This window comes from Elephas maximus, chromosome 1 (genome assembly GCF_024166365.1).
Source record: "Elephas maximus indicus isolate mEleMax1 chromosome 1, mEleMax1 primary haplotype, whole genome shotgun sequence".
In the NCBI taxonomy this organism is placed as follows: domain Eukaryota; kingdom Metazoa; phylum Chordata; class Mammalia; order Proboscidea; family Elephantidae; genus Elephas; species Elephas maximus.
Window position 1 is genome coordinate 197149383 of NC_064819.1, and position 18872 is coordinate 197168254.

The following is an 18872-nucleotide window of genomic DNA, read 5'->3' on the forward strand; positions in this document are numbered from 1 at the left end:
AGAGGTTAATCTGTAAATGACAAAAATGTCAGAACAATAAAAGAGGGAATAAATAGTGTAGATATTGAATTTTCAAGCAGAGAGGAAGGCAAGGCAATACCAAGCAATAAAAGACTAGTTTTAATATATGAAGATAATTGTAAATATCTAACAAAGAAAGTTAACAATCCTGTTCATCAGAATAAAGGAAAAATATAAAGTCTCAGTAAATGCAAAACCTACAAAAACAAAGAAATGAAAAAAAGTCCATAATGAAAGGAATTCAGCACAGGAGAGTAAGAGGAACAAAGAAAACATCAGCACCACAAAAAAAAAGCATTACAAAATGACAACAATAAACTCACACCTATCAATAATCGTACTGAACATAGTGACCTAAATGCACCTACTATTCTATAATAATAGTAGGAGACTTCAAGACATCACTCTTGGTAAAGGACAGAATATCTAGAAAGTAACTCAACAAAGATATGGAAGATCTAAAGGCCACAATCAGTCAACTTGACCTGATAGACATATATAGAACACTCCACCCAAGAACTGCAAAGTACAAGTTCTTTTACAACACACATGGAACATTCTCCAGAATAGACCACAGCTTAGGCCACAAAGGAACCTTCAACAAAATTCAAAACGCTGAGATAACACAAAGTATCTTCTCTGATCAAAACAGAAATTAACAACAGGAAGAGCAAGGAAAAAAAAAAATCAATTACATGGAAACTGAATAACACCCTGCTTAAAAACCACCGGGTAATAGAAGAAGTCAAAGATGAAATCATAACATTCCTAGAATCAAATAAGAATAAAAGCACATCACACCAAAACTTTTGGGACACAGCAAAGGCAGTGTTCAGAGGTCAATTTATAGCAAAAAATGCACCTATGCAAAAAGAAGAAAGGAACAAAATCAAAACATTAGCTACACAACTCGAACTAATAGAAAGGAAACAGCAAAAGAAGCCCACAGCCACCAAAAGAAAGAAAATATTAAAGATCAGAGCAGAAATAAATGAAATAGAGAATAGAAAAACAATAGAAAGACTCAACAAAACCAAAAGTTGGTTCTGTGAAAGGATCAACAAAATCAACAGACCACTGGCCAGATTGACAAAAGGAAAACAGGAGAGAAAAGAAATACCCCAAATATGAAATGAAATGGGGACATTACAACAGACCCAACTGAACTAAAAAGGATCATAAGTGAGTACTATGGAAAACTATACACCAACAAATTTGAAAACCCAGAGGAAATGGACAAATTTCTAGAAACACACTACCTACCCAAACTAACACAAAATGATGTTGAAATTCTGAACAGACCCATAACAAGAGAAGAGATTGAAATAGTAAAAAAAAAAAAAAAGAAAAGAAAAAACACTCCCAACAAAAAAAAAAAGACCTGGCACAGATGACTTCAATGAGGAATTCTATGAAACACTCAGAGAAGAGCTTACACTGGTACTACTCGAACTATTTCAGAACACAGAAAAGGAAGGAATACTTCTGAATTCAATCTAGGAAGATAGCTTAACCCTGATACTAAAATTAGGCAAAGATAACACAAAAAAAGAAAATTACAGACCGATATCTCTCACGGACATAGGTGCAAAAATTCCCAACAAAATTCTAGCCGATAGAATTCAGCATCATATCAAAAAAATAATACACCACGACCAAGTGGGATTCATACCAGGTATGCAAGGATGGTTCAGCATTAGAAAATCAATCAACGTAATTAATTCACCAGATAAATAAAAAGAAGGAAAAGAAACACATGATCATCTCAATTGATGCAGAAAAGGCATGACAAACTCTAACACCCATTCCTGATAAAAACTCTTAATAAAATAGAGAAATTACTCAACATAATAAAAGGCATCTATACAAAACCAACAGCCAACATCATTCTTAACAGAGAGAGGCTGAAAACATTCCCCTTGAGAACAGGAACAAGACAAGGATGCCCTTTATTACCACTTCTATTTAACATAGTGCTAAAAGTCCTAGCTACAGCCATAAGGCAAGAAAAAGAAATAAAGGACATCCAAATTGGTAATGAAGAAGTTAAACTGTCCCTATTTGCGGATAATGTGATACTACACATACAGAATCCAAAAGACTCCATGAGAAAACTACTGGAACTAAGAGGAAGATTCCCAGAATAGTAGGATACAAGATAAACATACAAAAATCAGTTGGATTCCTATACACCAATAAAGAGAAGGACCAAAAGGAAATCAGGAAAACAATGCCATTTATAATAAAAATAAATAAATAAATAAAATACTTAGGAATAAATCTAACCAGGGGTGTAAAATACCTGTACAAACAAAACTACAAAACACTACTGCAAGAAACCAAAAGAGATCTGCATAAATGAAAAAACATACCATGCTCAAGGATAGGTAGACTCAACATTGTGAAAATGTCAATTCTAGCCAAAGCAGTTTACAAATACAATACATTCCCAATCCAAATACCAACAACATTTTTTAAAGAGATGGAAAAACTAATCAATAACTTTATATGGGAAGGGAAGAAGCTCCGTATAAGTAAAGCATTATTGAAGAAGAATAAAGTAGGAGGGCTCTTGCTACCTGTCCTCAGAACCTATTGTACAGCTATGGTAGTCAAAAACAGCCTTGTACTGCTACAACAATAGATGCATTGACCAATGGAACAGAATTGAGAACCCAGATGTAAATCCACCCACTTGCGGTCACCTGATCTTCGACAAGGGCCCAAAGTCCATCAAACGGGGAAAAGACAGTCTTTTTAACAAATGGTGCTGGCAAAACTGGATGTCAATCTGCAGAAAAATGAAGCAGGACCACACCATACACAAAAACTAATTCAAAATGAATCAAAGGCCTAAATATAAAACCCCAAACTATAAAGATCATCCCCAACCCCACTGCCGTCGAGTCGATTCCGACTCATAGCGACCCTACGGGACAGAGCGAACTGCCCCATAGAGTTTCCAAGGAGCGCATGGTGATCATAGAAGAAAAAATAGATCAACGCTAGAGGTCCTAATGCATGGCATTAACAGGATACAAACCATAACTAAAAACACACAAGCTCCAGAGGATAAGCTAGGTAACTGGGATCTTCTAAAAATTAAACACTTAAAGCTTATCAAAAGACTGCACCAAAACAATAAAAAGAGAACCCACAGAAACTATAGATGTTAAAGGAAGATAGACTTTTGCAAAAACTGTGGTATCAGTCATTTATCCTTGCTGTGTTTACTCATTTCCAACTTTCCTTTTGCTGCCCTGCCTACCAGTCACACCTTCCACACTGACCCCATCCAGAAGCACTGTATTCTCTTCAAATTTTCCCTATGTTTGTCCCTGCTTTTCCTACAGAGCTCTTAAATATGGACCTCACAAGTCAAAGCTCCTCTCCCCCATTTCTCTCTCTTTATTTTTTCTCTCTCTCATCTATCATCCATCAATCTATCAATCAATTTATTTATCCATCTATTTAATCTTTTCTGTATAAGCAGTTATACTTGCTTTTCACATTAAGTCAGATAAACACATTTACACTTTGTTTTTAACAACTTTATATGTTATCTCTTTTAAAAAAAAAAGTTTGTTTTTTTTTTTTTGTGTGTGTGTGTGGCTATGCCACAGTGTCTTAATCCATTGTAAAGGAGTAATTATGATCATTGTCCCATTTTGAAATTGGGGTTCTAAGCTGTTTACTAAGTTTTTAGCCCAAGGTCACAGAGTGAGGCTGAAGCAGGGATTTGAACTCCGCTCTCTCTGACTCTCTGGGTAATGGGGCCTCCTGTACACCTGGGGTACTGAGGGCTGGCAGAAATGTCCTTCTGTCCTCTGTGGTCATGAGCTCCTTCTCCCTGAGGTACAACTGGGAGTCGGGGGCAGCTACCTGGCTGGCTCCAGGTGATGAGAAAATTACCACAGGCTTGGCCATGGCAGATTTTTATTTTTTCTGGCCCCCAAACCAATAGCGCAGGTTTGGTCGTCACTCACAACCCTGTACCTTGAGCCCTGGGCTTTAGCAACATGTTGAAATAACTGCAAACAGCTCAAGAGACCAGCAGCTGGCTCTTGTGGGTGGGGAAGGAGCCCCACCTGGCTTGTAGGCAGCCCTGGCCCTATTAAATTAAAAAAAAAAAAAAAAATTTTTTTTTTTTTTTAGGAGAGTCTAAATCTGAAAAGAGAATTTTGACCTCAAACATTTCCATAAAGGTGTCCTGAATAGAAAAATAAAATTTCTATAAATAAAATATATCTTTATAAATAAAAACCCATAGTACTTAAGAAAATAGCTTAAAGCACTCCAGTACATACAAAATTTCCTTGAAGTCTCATGTTTTATCTCTATAATTCAAGCATTCATGAATTCCACTTCATAATATGGTTAATTTAATATGTTTATGGTTTCAAATTTGAAATAAATCATTTATTTCATCAAATCTTTAAAAAATCGGTTTTTCAAGAAAATATATTCTGTTAATACTACCGCTTCTCATGTTTCCTTGCATGCCACTCTCCCAAAAGGACAGTATTTAACAGACAAATTTCATCTGCATGTATGTTTGGGAGTGTGAGTGTGTGTGTGTGTTTGTACAGGGCAGTATTTTGTGGTATTATTTTTTTCAGTGAGAGGTTATTTGACCGATGCTTCTTAGAGGCCTACTGTAGAAGGTATATGCAAAAAGAAGCATAAAATCTGCATAAGTTCTTTCTGGGATTTCTATGCAATTTTGTTTTCCTCTCTGCACTTTTGAAAGCTGAATTTCAAAAAGCCCATTTCAGTGTCCTATGAATTTAGTCACTGGGAGGAATTGATACAGCTTTTAAAAGAAAAAGAAGTTCCCAGAGAGTGCTAATGCTCTGCTTGAATGAGCATCAGTAGGCAGGTAAATCAGTCATACGAAATTAAATTATGTATGCAACTATTAAAGATTACCTTCTTGCTAAATAAATGAACATTTTTCTGATAGACATATTGCTTGTAATTCAAAGTCCTTGATTGCAGGGCTATAATGACAGCAGGAACTTGAGGCAACCTGTTTGAATGAATTATTTTTAAAAAATATTGAAAATGCAGATTAGAAAAAGGTATTTTGCTTCCTTTCAAATGTTTGAAATCAGTAACACCAAAGGAGTAAAATAAATCTCCTAATACTAATCTTAGAGAATAAGATCTTTTTTTATTGTTAATATAAATACAATTCTTTCAAAGCATTATTTTAAATAATTTAGTATCTATGATCTAAATAATTTACAGTTACAAGCTAAATAACAGGTAAATAACATGGTTACTAGAAACCACGTATGCAAGACAAAAAAGAGGTATCTTTCTTGATAAAGCTGAGGGGACACTTACAGGATAGAAATCAGAGGACATTGGAGAAAAATAAAAACTGCAAATCCAATATGAGCCAAATTTAGGGACTTCATTAAGGCTTAGAGAGTTTCAATGACTAACAAAGTTATTTTTTGGTCGAACTGACACTTGGAAAGCATAAAATGCTAGTTGTGCTGATCTCACCAAGCAAAAGGTGCTGTCTTCTTGTGGAAGCATTAGAACAAGCGGAGAACGAATGTATGTCATAAGAACTAAATGTATTGTAGGCGTAATAGATGCCATGTCAGCAGTCTTTGTTAATAGATGGAGTTCTATTGTCCTTTTCATTTCTATCTACCATATTAAACTGGAAATTTCATCACCATATTCAATTTCCCTCTCATCCTTGTTTCCCCCACCATTCTGTAGTTTTCCCTGTCCTGTCCATCCAAAGAAAGGGAGGTGGCAGCGCTGACCTCAGCACAAACTTTGCCTAAGCAACTCTTATTTCATTTTGGCACCTGGAACTAAAAAGGAGAGCATTAAATGTCTAATTTTTGCTTAGCCCTATGCTGGTGCCAAGCCAGCTCCAGTCAAGAGCCTTAGTAAATAATGGCAATAAAACTTCACAGGAAACAGCTTCAGGGCTTTCTTATATACTATATTTTTCCCCCCAGGAAGAATTTCCCTTCACATGTAAGTTTTCCCTCTCCCAGCATATCCTTTTTTTTTTTTTTTTTGCCAAAGTCTCCTCTTGTTGAGTGATGATGGGTTCAAATGATGCAGTAAGTTACTTGTGACCTCTCATTTCATTTCATTTTGTCACAAGTGACAGTTGTCTAAGTTGCACTATTTTCTTTTTTCTGCAGGACTGGTGTCCTTGACCTTGCTAAAGGTGAATTTTTCCATACAAAATCTAAGAAGGAAGTAAGCGATTTTCTCAAGATTGCCTTCCTAAATACTTCATACAAGTATAATGCTGTAAGTATAATTTGTTGTCTTCAATGCAATATGGAGTTAATGTTTAGGCCTCATTTTTTTTCTTTGGCTAGTTCTCTTCACTCATTCAGTTAACACTTGTGCCTTTTCCTATGAGCTATTTCTTTTTGATTTGTATACTTGCTGTGAATGAAAGGGAGTTTATGTGGGAGGAACTGTGTTGTCATTCAAAAGATTTTCCTAAAGCATTTTAGTAATATCTTAAATAATAGTGATTTGTGTGTCAACAGACAATTAAGGTAAATAAATTAGATATTTTGACTTGTTTTACAACACATGCTGCTGAATTCTTCCCATTTTTGAGTTTGGTGGTTTAACTCGAATTTGGTTTCTAAAGGCCAACACTAGGGGTCACTCTTCCTCATTTTAAGATTTTATTCATTGCCCAGAACCTGTGGACAGTCCGTTAATCTCAGAAGTAAGCAATTTTATAAAGGAAAGCAAAAGACTTTTGACTCTAAGAGTACTAGTAATTTTGCGTTTTGTCCTTGTCCTGTCCTGAGCTCAAATTTGTAACAGAACTTTATGAATGTGGGGATCCTGTTCAGCTTTGTTGGGCAAAAATATTTTAAGAATAAAAATTAACTCAGTTGGTTTGAAACAGGGCTGTTAAAACAGTAGACAGTCCCCAGGCTATGAACATCTGACTTACATACAATCTGTAGTTATGAGCCAACTCCTGTAAATCCTATTATATTAAAAATTTGAGGTACATACAATGTCTTGTAATAACAAACTGGTACTGTTTTTGTGACTCACATCAAAACATTATTATTATTACTGTATTATTATGTTAAAGATGTTTTACTTAACTGGAAGTGTTTCTTTGATTTTTTTATTCATGGAAATGTACACTACACCTACTCCTCACTTATCAACTGTTTCATTGTCCGACATTTCTCATTTACCACAATCCTACTATTTTGTGCATTAATGACATACATCTGGCAGTAACAAACACCAAGTTGCGAGGCAAGGATAACACTAGTTGTGATGATTAAGGTTATGTGTCAGCTTGGCTGGGCTATGATTCTCAGTTTGGCAGTTATACAATGATGTGGTCATCCTCCATTTTGTGATCCGATGTAGTCATTCTCCATTTTCACATAACACCGGTTTTCACATAATAACCTGGTCTTTGGAACCTAACCATGTTGATAAGTGAAGAGTAGGTGTACATACTATACACAAAGACAAACATTTGGCTAACTGATGTTAGATATTAACCATACCTAACTGTTTTGACTTACATACAAATTCAACTTAGAGATAGACTTAGGAATGGAACTTGTTCATAATCCAGGGACTGCCCATAAGCATTTTAGAGTCTAAGTATACAGAGTATTACCTGAAACCATTATGAAAATTTCAATTTTTTATTTAATAATTTCCTTATAGATATGATAATGATTTTTCTTAATGATATAGCTTGAATATCTTCATAAAATTAAATGGGAAGATTTAGGTAATTAATGTTTATGCATTTTATAACTACGGATTTATAAAAATGAGCTGAGAATGATATTGTGGTTTAAAAAGTATATGCTGAAGTGTACAATATTGTCTGTCAATGCTTTTTGTTTTTTTTGGTGTGTGTGTGTCTGATTGGGAGTTACTTCCATTTATAATAATGCAAATAATTTGTAGAGTAGCAATTTGTGGAGTAGCAATCACTAGTGCATAGATTTGCTCCACAGTTCAGTTTTGAAGATGGTTCTTATGGTTTTATTAGGAAGTTTCTATCCCTGTCTTCCTTCTCAGTTGGAATACAAAGAAATCAAAACTGTTTCTTCTTCCTAGAGTTCTGTACAACAGTTATACTTATTTTTTTTTCATTTCATTTAAAAATACTTAGCTGTGTCCTTTTTCCCCTATACTTTTTCCTTTTTTTGAATGAGTTCCCATTGGTCTTTCATTTCAAACATCCAGATAATAAAGTTAATATTCTCAGTTACTGAATGCTCATTATGTGCTAGGCATTAAATCTTTCACAGCATCTTGATTTCATAGATGAAGACATTGTAGCACATTGGTTTAAGAAGAGGGACAGAGACAAGTTCTGAACTGAGGCTGCCAGATTCCAGAAAACATGTTCCTCAGTTCTAAGCTATCCCAAGTTTGCCAGCTGACGGTACCCATAGAGCAAGCATGCATACTTTAGATGGCAAGTATATTCTCACCTATAGCCTTCTGGAGACAGTGATGCAATTTCAAAGGTATGATTATAATTGCGGCATTATGAACGCAGTATTGGGATCTGTAGGGTAGCTATTTGGGGATAAGGGATCATATGTCACCCTAAGTTTTTCTCACAAAGGAAGCCATGCCATCTTAGAGGAAAGAGTCTCATTCAAGTGGTTAGCAAGGCCAGCAGCCTCTATGGACAATAACTGGATGAGGCAGCCCCTGCTGCTTGGTAACAGTGATGTTCCATTGTGAAGAATAGGAAGGCTGGGCGTGTTTAAATGAAGATTTGATTACATATAACTGGCTCTTTAGGTAAGTTTTTTTGTTTGTTTGTTTTTTCAGATGTAGTTTTTCCCAAACCCTGAGAAATTTCTCCTTTCTTTCTGCTTCTATGGCAATTTGCGTATATGTTATTACTCTACTTTTCTCATTACCTCATAATTTTGTCTTTAGTTGCCTGTTTCTGCACCTGAACAACAAACTTGTTGAAGCTGAGAAAATGTCATTTTTTTTGTGATATCTTCAACTTGAACCACAGTGTGAGACATATGAGCAGTTGAATAAACATTGAGAAATGAGCTCTCAATCTTTAAGGAATTTCTTGCCATATTTTACAGTATGAAATTTAAATATTACTCAATATTAGCAAGAAGTGGAGTTTGGACCAGGGTATATGGGGATGCTGTGCTGGAAATGTGGGAGAGAGAGCCTAAGTTGAATTCTCTAAAACAGACAAGATGATCTGAGGCCAACCCTACTTCTGACCCAAAGTGACTGCTCTGTGTCAGTTCCTAGGTGGCAGTCTCTAAATTGTACTTGAAAGGTTAAAACAACTTGTCACCAAACCGAGTTTGATAAAGCCAATTAGATCTTGCCCACTTCATTTTCAGTTGATAGTTGATTTGGCGACTAGGAAGCAACCTTTTGGAATCTAGGTGTTCAATGAGGCATCCCTGTCACTATGCATGCATATATGCTGCTTCTCTTTACATCAATTTAGTTATGAAATCTGCTAGTTTCCCACGTTTGTACACAAAATTTTCATTTACACTAAGTATTTTTTGTTTAGAAACTTCATTAAGACTTATAAGATCACAGAAAGCAGTCAAATTCTCACTGCTATGTAGATTTTATTCTGCCCTTTTAACTCATCCCATCTACCTCTCTCTTCTCTACCCTTCCTCTCTCAGTAAATCATTCTCACTGCCTCGTGCAGCCTTGGCGCTAGCTGGTGAGGAGAAGAGAAGACATAGGCAGATTGAAGACATAGGCATAGAAGATTGGCCAATCTTTTCATGAGCTGGCATTGAATTCTATGAATCTTGTAGGTGTCTCAAGTTGCCTTTTTTCTGAAACGGCATTTTTGTGGCTCCTCACAGAGTACCCTACTTCTACCTTCATTGCTGGGGAGCCTCTACCTATAGCTCCCTTGTGAGGGACAGAGCACCTTCCCTAGCTGTCATTTATATTTAGACACACATCAATTCCTCTAACTGGTTTCTTCAAAGGCTCTTTGTTTGGTCCGGAGTTAAAGACAAAAGAACCACTAATCCCTTCCCCTTGGGTAGGGGAAAGGCTCAGCACACCGACTCCCTTCAAAAAGTCTCTACTAAATTCTTCCAATCTTTTCATGCACTTAGTGTGAATGAGGGACTTAAGACCCCAAAACCAGTTCTTCTCACCATTTTTGGCAAGCCTCTTTGATGGTCTTGGGTCTTTAGCTGAAAACAGAAATTAAATAATTCCATTTAATATCCTGTAAATCAAGATATAATATGTGATTGTTAAGGATGTGTGTCAACTTAGCTAGGCCATGATTCTAAGTGGTTTGGCAGTTTAGATGTAGTTTGGCCGTCTTATAATGATGTGATCACCTCTGTGATGAGATTTGATATAATGTGATCACCTCCATAATGGAATCTGATGTGAGTAGACAATAAGTTGAAGGGGAGTTTCCTTGAGGGTGTGGCCTTCATTCAATATAGGTGAACATTCTGGCAAGGCTCTTGGGCGTTTGCTTTTACCGGATCTTACAGCTGGCTCCTGTTCATCTGACCTCTGGTTCTTGGGACTAGAGCTAGCAGCTTACCTGCCGTCTTCCCTGACAATCTCAGGATTCGTCAATCTTTGCAGCCTGTGACCCAGAGCCCTGCTGTCTGACTTGCCATTCTTGGGTTCACCACTCCCTGCAGCTACATGAATCAAGAGAAGCCTATAGCCTGACTCATGGACTTGGGACGTTCCAGCTTTTACAATCATGTATTTCCTTAATATAAATCCCATATTTACCTTTATCAATAAGTGCTTCAAGTCCTCTTCATTTTCAGCAAGGTTGTGTCATCTGCATATCACAAGTTATTAATGAGTCTTTGTCCAATACTAAGGCCACATTCTTCTTCATATAGTCCAGATTCTAGGATTATTTGTTCAGCACACAGATTGAATAAATATGGTGAATGGATACAACCCTGACACACACCTTTCCTGATTTTAAACCACAAAATATCTCCCTGTTCTGTTCAAGTGATTACCTCTTGGTCTACTTACAGGTTCCACATGAGCACAATTAAGTGTTCTGGAATTCCCATTCTTTGTAATATTATCCATAATTTGTTATGATTCACAAAGTTGACAGTCAAAAAACACAGGTAAACATCTTCCTGGTATTCTCTGCTTTCAGTCAAGATCCATCTGACATCAGCAATGATATCCCTTGTTCCACATTCTCTTTTAAATCCGTCTTGAATTTCTGGCCATTTCCTGTCAATGTGCTGCTGCAACCACTTTTGAATGATCTTCAGCAAAATTTTACTCGTGTGTGATATTAATAATATTGTTAAATAACTTCTGCATTCTGTTGGATTACCTTTCTTTGGAATGGGCACAAATATGAATCTCTTCCAGTTGGTTTTCGAGGTAGCTGTCTTCCAAATTTTTTGGCATAGGTATGTGAGCGCTTTCAGCACTGCATTCGTTTTTTGAAACATCTCAATTGGCATTCTGTTAATTCTTGGAGCCTTGTTTTTTGCCAATGCCTTCAGTGTACCTTAGACTTCTTCTGTCAGTACCATTGGTTGAAGATCAAAGACTACAGCCTTCAGTGTAGATTACACCTCAACATAAAGAAAACAAAAATCTTCACAACTGCACCGATACGCAACATCACGATAAATAGAAAAGACTGAAGTTCAATGCCCATGGAAGCATCAATCAAGAAATCAAATGACATGTTGCATTGGGCAAATTCTCTGCATAAAAAAACCTCTTTAAAGTGTTAAAAAGCAAAGATGTCATTCTATGGACTAAGGTGCGCCTGACCCAAGCCATGGTGTTTTCAATTGCCTCATATGCATGCGAAAGCGGGACAATGAATAAAGAAGACTGAAGAACTGATGCCTTTGAGTTATGGCGTTGGTGAAGAGTATTGAATATACCACCGATTGACAGAAGAATGAACAAATTTGTCTTGGAAGATGTACGGCCAGGATGCTCCTTAGAAGCAAGGGTGGTGAAACTTCTCTTACAAACTTTGGACATGTTGTCAGGAGGGACCAGTCCCTGGAGAAGGATATCATGCTTGGTAAAGCAGAGGATCAGCAAAAAAGGTGAAAACCCTCAACTAGATGGGTTGACATAGTGACTGCAACAATAGAATAAAACATGACAATTGTGAGGGTGATGCAGGACCAGGCCATGTTTCATTCTATTTTACATAGGGTCGCTATGAGTCAGAACTGACTCGATTAACAACAACACGTATACATTATATAAATATATACTTTTATACATAAAATATTTATATATCTATGTTACTGATTTTGCTTCTCTAGAGAACCTAGCCTAAGACACATGTCAATATGCTGAAAAAGAACTAAAACTCCATGTGGTCAAAAAACTTGTCAATATATAAATGCTTGTCATATATCCAGTAAATGGTAGACTCTGCATTTAAAGTGAGGCCTTTCTACTTCCAGGCTGCATGCATGTTGTATGGTTATAGCAACGTTCTTACTGTGTTTTATGATATAATAGGCTTTAGAAAAGGTGCTCTAGGCTCTTCAAATGCCCTTTCTCTTTCTCCAATTTTTCTCTTAAACACAGAATGTTTTCTATGTAGTAGAGTTTCTTTCTATCTTTTTTCATTTTTGTAAAAATACAGATAACACAGCATTTGCCAATTCAACATTTTTCACATGTACAATTCAATAAAACCAGTTACATCAATCATGTTGTGTAATCATCACCAAAATCTGTTTCCACATTTTCCATCCCCAAAAACAAAAACTTGATACTACCTAAACAATGATTTCCCTACCTGCCCCCCACCCCCGCCACCTTTCCTCATCCTTCCCACCTCTGGTAGCCACAATTAAACTCTGTTCTCTATATGTTTGCCTATTCTAGGTATTTCATATTAGTGAAATTATACAATGTTTGTCCTTTGTCTTTTACATATTTCACTCACCATAATGTTTTCAAGATACATCCGTATCATACCAGGTATCAGGATTTCATTTATTTTTATGGCAGAGTAGTATTCCATTGCATGTATATAACACATTTTGTTTATCCATTCATCTGTTGGTGGACATTTGGGTTGTTTCCACCTTTGGGCTATTGTGAATAGTGCCGCAATGAACATTAGTGTACGTGTACTTATTTTTGTTGCTGCTTTCAAGTCTTTTGAGAATATACCTAAAAGTGATATTGCTGGGTTCATATGGTAGTTCTATGTTTAACTTCTTGAGGAACTGCCAAACTGTCTTTCATGCAGCTGTACCATTTTGCAAGGAGCCCTGGTGGTACAGTGGTTAAGCATATCACTGCTAACTGAGAGGTTGAAGATTTGAACCCACTAGCCGGTCCATGGGAGAAAGATGTCGTAGTCTGCTTCCTTAAAGATTACAGCCTTGAAAACCCTATAGGGCAGTTCTACCCTGTCCTATAGGGTTGCTATGTGTCAGAATCAACTGGATGGCAACAGGTTTGGTTTTTTGGGGGTATCATTTTGCATTCCCACCAGCAATGGTTGAGGGTTCTGTAGTGGGGTTTCCTATATAAATATTTCACTTTTTAATTCTACTTGAAATAAATATTTAAAAACTACTTTACTATACCTTTTCTCAGGAACCAATTGCTCCAGTCCACCCAATCTTTGTCCATTCTTGCTGGGGTTTCTTGTGGGCCTCCTTGACCTCACAAAATAATTTAAAAAAGTTGAGTTGTTTGTAAGAGCAAACCCAGATACTCCCAAATCACTTAGTCCAATCCCTAGATTACGTCCTTCTGGAAAGTTTAACCATATCCTCAGCTTATAATTAAGCAATTCAGTTAATGATTTTACATATTTCCTACCTTGGCCTGAGAATTCACTCCTTGCCTAATTTATACAATATTTGTAAATATTTAAGTAAGAAATTAACCATAAAGGAAAAATAGATGTTTACCATATAAATTTAAAATATTGTTTCAAAATGTAAAGCAAAGTAAAATCAAAATGATAAATTGGAAAAAATTATTTTTAATATAAATGATAGAACTGGGTGAAATTTGTATTTGACACTTGATGCTTTTGTCTGTCCACTAATGCTTCTCCTTTTTGAACTAGCCTCACATCCTCTCTTCTTTTGAAGAGCTGCTCCCCCTCCCAACTTTGACAGCATGGTGGTCTCCATGTCTTTGGTCCCTCCCTGAAACCCCCAGTCGCAGGCGTTGGCTCTTGACACAGGCCTGTTCAGCCATAACACTCCTTTCCTCATGGCCATTGAAGTCCAATGGGATTCTCAAGGCAGGTCAATGTGCAAGTCTTCCTATTTTTATTTATTAGTAGAAGTGAGACGGTGGAAATGAATGTGGGTGTGGAACACAGAATATCTCTTTTGGCTCTTGGGTTGCTGAATTAGGATAATATAAATCTGGAATGGCCAGTTGCAATACTTTTCTTCCCAAAAGTATGAAAGAAACTCTTTGAAGTAAAAGAGAATGAGGACACTGGACAAGAGAATTCAAGACAAGACAGAGCTCTGGTGACATCGTTTGGATGCTGAAATTTAGTAATCCTTGAAATAAATGCTTTTAATGACCTTGAATGTTTTCCCTTTTATGAAACCGTAAGTTTTCTCTCTGTCATTTTCAACCTGAAGAGTCTCTTAATACATAAATATTTATTTCAGTCAATAAGAAAAATATAAACAACCTAAGAGAAGTAGACAAAATTATGAACAAGAAGAAATTAAAATGGGGCAGTTCTACTCCATCCTCTAGGGTCACTAGGAGCTGGAATTGACTCTCGACAGCAATGGGTTTTTTTTTTTTTTTTGGTTTATTCATGTGAAATATCAGAAACAAAATTCATCTATATAGGACTGGTTGCATAGATTATGGTATTCGCTGTTCAAAATTTCTGCAGCTATAAAAAAAATGAGGTAGGTTTAGATCTCTGTGAATAGGCATAAAATATATTTGTGTATACACGTATTTACATTAGAGAAATTCTAGCACGATATACATGAAAATGGATTCCTCTGGAGGTGAAATTATGACAGACTTTCATTTCTTTATGCATTTCTAAGTGTCAACCTTTTTTTCCAATGGGTTTGTATTATTTATAAAATCAGAACTTAAAAAATGAAGTTTTAAAAAATACCTTATTAGTAATCAAAGATATGCAAATTAAAACAACAGAGCATTACCATTATTGCCTTCCAAATTGTTAAAAAACATTTAAAGTGAAAAATATGCAAAGTGTTAGCAAAGGTGTGGAGACATAGGCGCTATCATATGGATGTTCTACTGACACCACTTTTTCAAGAAGGTAGTACTTTGACTTTGACTAGGTCAGCTATAACTCAGGCTAGCTTGTGGTTTGAGGCAATATTGCCCCCTGGAGGTCATTATTCTCTGGTCATACGAACTTTCCAACTTCTATTGGACTTGGAAATAGACACCAACTCCATGCATGGGGCATTGCCAGACCAGGTGCCAAACCAACACTCTGCCCACCCCCTTCCCTGTCTTTGTCATCTGAGAAAGAGGCCAGTGATATCAAAAGAGAGAATTATATCGTCAGAGGTCCAATGCTTGTGAAAGAACAGAGTCCTGAGAAGGAAAAGCTTTCTTGTTGGCTGACAAGTGAAAAAAGCATCAGTATTGAGCCACCCAGGCTTGGAAATGGCAGAGCTCATTGTGGGCAGCTCGGTAGCTATACAGAGGAGTAGGAGGACAGTGAGATTAGGACAGCTCACCAGGGTACTGCGGAACTGTTGATATTTCCCTCTGCTCCTCAAACTCAATATTGATGGGGGGAGTAATTAGGAGAGTGAAACTGGAAAACACCCAACTCCCTCGGAATTTGTGTTAGTTGTCACTCTAAATTAGACACACTTGTATTTACAAGCAAGGAGACCAGTGACAAAGAAGCACATATCAAGGGCCAAAAGGCATATCCATTGACCTAATAATCCCACATCTAGAAGTTCACCCTAAGGAAAAATACTTGTCATGTCCACAGATTCATGTCAAAGGATGATTATTACAAAAAGTAGAAATAATTTAAAAGTTCAACAGTAAGGGACTGCTTAAACATATTATCATATGATTAGATACTAGGAAACCTTAAGAATGATCTTAAACAAGAATGCATATGTCAAAGGGCAATGTTTAAAAATTTCATTAAATGAAAAAATCAATATGCAAAATCATACATATCGAACTGTAAGGAATTTAAAAAGCATCTATATATTCATATGATTGAAAGGCTACATGTACCAAAATGTTAACAGTTGTTATTCTGGATAGGTTGATTTTTTTTTTTTTAAGATTGATGTTTTCCTCCTTATATTTCTGAACATTTCTAAATTTTTTGTAATAAACATGAAATATTTACTCTAGAGAAGTACCACTTCTTGAATTGCAGGTGCAATTCAAATTCTTCCTCTTATGCAACTTTATCTGATTATTCTCACAATAATTTTTACTTGCTTCATTAAAAGTTAATAATTTTAGTCAGCCTAATACAGGTCTTTAATACTGTCCACTTTTATTTAATCACAAAGAACATAATGATATAAATCATATATTTTTTTTTTAACTGAGATTTTTTTTTTTTTATGCGATAGGTGTAGTTTGGGAAGTATCCTGTTCTGTAAAATACAGCTAATCTCACATTATCATTCCGTAGACTGTTTTTGTGAAGTAAATAAAATTGATTTATGGAAAAAGCTTTAGGAAGTGCTTGTCTCATAGCAAATACTCTATGATATTATCTACCATCATCATTAGTGTCATGTCTATTAGATTATTGTTTCCTCCTGTGTCTTTGATGCTTAGCAGTGGTCACGTATGCTTTGTAGTAAGTTAAATATTCAGTGTCCCTCCAATAAGTTGGGTAGATACCTCTGAGCAACATGGCTACCAGTCAACAACTTTTATTCCTCCTCTTTCTTAGAAAATGTGTTAAGTCTTCGACATCCAGATAAATCAAGTCTGTTACCAAAATCCATCTGAATACAGTGCTCTTAAATTCTGTTTGACTCTTCATTTGCCCTTGGTGAGATTTTAATCAGTAGTTGAAGGAAAATGCCATGTTCTTGGTAAAGTATTCTGAAATCTTTTTGATTTTTGCTCTTTTATAAGCTTGTTTCTTGACTTAATCGGACTGCTCAAATTCATTAACTAAGTAAACAAAGTAGTTATACATTCTACTCAGATTCACACTGTGAATAATATGGGATTAAGGAAGGAATGAGCAGATACAAAAGGCACAGATAACTACTTCATATTCACAGTAAAAGATTCTCACATCTACACTCATACCAAGGAAATGCAGAATAAGGATGAGCTTCAACTGTTATTCATCTTATAATATTTCAGCAGTGCAATATTTCTAAATAAGTACCACGGTAAATTCTTATGAATTCCTCTGACATCTTACTACGTGGAAATGAGTTGAAAATGAATATCTAAAGGTATCTTTTTTTTTAGATGAATGAAGATCCAAAATCATAGTTTGAAGGATGATTTTTGTATTTACTTATTTATCTGTTATTTATTTTGCAATTCTTCCCCATCAAAACAAAATGTATAAAGGTAAATGAATTTATTAAAATGCAAAACTATACTACTATGTAATTATTGGTCTATTGAACCATAGTATATAGGTAGGAAATATATAATTTTCAATAGAATAAGTTATTAACTCTGAAAATTTGTCATGAGAATTAGAATGACAGAAATTTTTCAGGGTATGAATTATTAAGAAAAATAAAGTAGCCCCTTGCTGTTGCCATGTTTATGAAGTGATATTTTTTGTTAAAGGCAATATTTAAATTGCAAAGTGAAGTGGGAAGCTCAATTTAAGCTGTTTATCCTAAGAATTCAGGACTTTTGACTCTCATGATTGCTGATCTAGCATCTTTTAAGAATCAAGAAGGACAGAGGAATTAGTCTTGGCATGTGAACTTCAAAGTTACTGGCCTACCCAAGCAAGGATAATCCTTATTCTCGGGCCATATATTAAAACTTGCTTACTGTTTTGTAATGAATAGTTGGTTAGGCTGCCAACTGGAACTAATATAGTGATATCTAGAAAACTCACTCAACCCAGTTTATTTGAAATTTAAACTTACCAAATTGAAAGTAAGTTTCACTGGAAACTTAACAAAATTTTTAAAAATAATGAATTGATTTTAACCATATTATAAAGTATATGCAAGTTTGATAGTAGTTCCAAAAATATGGTGGGTGAAATACCCTAAACAACCTTTTTAAACAAAATAATTACAATGCTATTTAGAATATTTAAAACTCTTTAAAATGTATTGTTGAATTTGCACAAAGGAAGTGAATTTGAAGAGGACAGACAAATGAAAGCAGGAAGCCTGATGGTGATTTTCACCTTGATCTTATCCTTGGAGGAGCTTATGAAGGATGGAGAATCTAAAAGGGGACACCAGCACAAAGCTGAGAAAATAGTGAGTAATGGTGAAGGGAAAAGAAACCACTATGCTGAAGGGGACAGAAAGAAAATTTTCCCGCCTCAACCTTTGTTTTAGATAGAAGGGAGAAAAAGTAATATGAGAATTCAGATCCATAAACCAGCCCTCAATTTGGTCTGGGGTACAAATTCACAATGTGTTTATCTAAAACACTCAAATGGGAAATTCAATTTAAAGTTGTTTAGGGTTGATGCTGCCAGATAATTTCCAAAAGCAAACATAGTTCCTCTTTGGAGGGATATAACTACAAACAGCCCCTCAAAGAATTCTCTCCAATCAAGTTCCTAGAAGCATGAAGAAAAAGTAAAAAATTACACACACAAACACACACACACACACAGATATAAAAGACCATATGAA